We start from the raw sequence: 1,522 nt of genomic DNA, 5'->3' as shown, positions 1-1,522 counted from the left end.
AATAAAAAAAAATCCATAGGGAAGGTGGGAGGGAGACGCAAGAGGGAGGAGAAATGGGGATGTATGTATATGTATAGCTGATGCACTTTGTTATACAGCAGAAACTAACACACCATTGTAAAGCAATTATACTCCAAAAGAGATGTTAAAAAAAAAAATCCATACCCAAGGAACACGTAGCCCAAGAACAGGATCCTGAATATTCCTTTCTTATGCCACAAGCACCCTTACCATAGAGTGAATAACTAGATCTCTTTTTATAACGACCTCAGAGCTATAGAGTTTAATCAGAATCCTTAATTCCGACACCCCAAGATACTCATCATGGACCCAGACTTTGCATTTTTTGTCTTCTTCATTCATATCTTCCTTTCTGGATCATTTTTACATGCATAAATTATAATACAATCAATATCCATGAATTATAAATGCCAAGAACAAGATGAGTGATTGTTACTAAGGAAGGTCTGTTCACACTTGTCCCACAGAACTAATACATTTAATGTCTTCTTTCAATGCACCTCTGTGTTGCATGTACAGATTGATCAACAGTTGTGCTTCATAGCAATGCCATATTGATAAAAGGTTTTTGCTTGTCTCTTTACCTAATTTGTCCGTATTGTAAAGATGGTAGAATAAAAACTATGAACCACCATCTTCCCTCACAACTAAAACAATGTAATTTTCTTCCTATGTTCTCCGTCCTCAACAGGTAAATGACCTTGATCTTGATCAAGGAATGGATTTCTAAATATATTTGGGGGTCAAACTAAAATGGGATATAATGTGGCCCTAAAAATGATTAATCATGAACCTTGGTTCATAACATTCCCATTCTTGGTCGATGTTTGGTGTTCTTTAATTTTATTTATATATGTAAAACCAGTTTTTAAAAAATAACTCCTTAAAAATCCATGAACAAACTCCCCAAATTAAGAACATGAACTTTAACAGTTATTTATATTGGTCTCTGTGCTCTTTACTGACAAAGGCAACAGCTAAAATATTCGCCATTAGAAAATGATTGAGTTGGCTGTGGTATATTCATTCAGTGAAGGAAAAAGCCAATTCTAAATAGTCTATATTAGATGTTTTTAAATGGATGTGAGCTCTGCACTGCCAGATTAATCATCAACTTGGATCATATCACATTCTCATTATTGGTGCAAAAGCTGCAATCCTTTTTAATTTATCAACTTATTCTATTTTTAATTTTAAGCTATGTAGCAACAAGCATCATTGAATCCAACACCTAACTCAAGAATAAGGCTTTTAAACATTACGGTGCATGGCTGTATACTCCCTGCTCTTAGTTAATAGCCTACTAATTATTTTCACGAACTTTGTGCAGAATTGGATAAATTTTAAATCTAGCATCATGGCACATTCTCACAAATAATCCTAGCTTTATCTTACTTTATGACTGTACAAATCCTTTCATTTATTTATTTAATTTTCAATGGAATAATCTGACCAGGATTAGTCATTAACCTTACTTCACATCACATGCTCCATATTTGTT

This window comes from Globicephala melas, chromosome 2 (assembly GCF_963455315.2).
Source record: "Globicephala melas chromosome 2, mGloMel1.2, whole genome shotgun sequence".
NCBI lineage: Eukaryota > Metazoa > Chordata > Mammalia > Artiodactyla > Delphinidae > Globicephala > Globicephala melas.
This window is presented reverse-complemented; position numbering follows the sequence as displayed.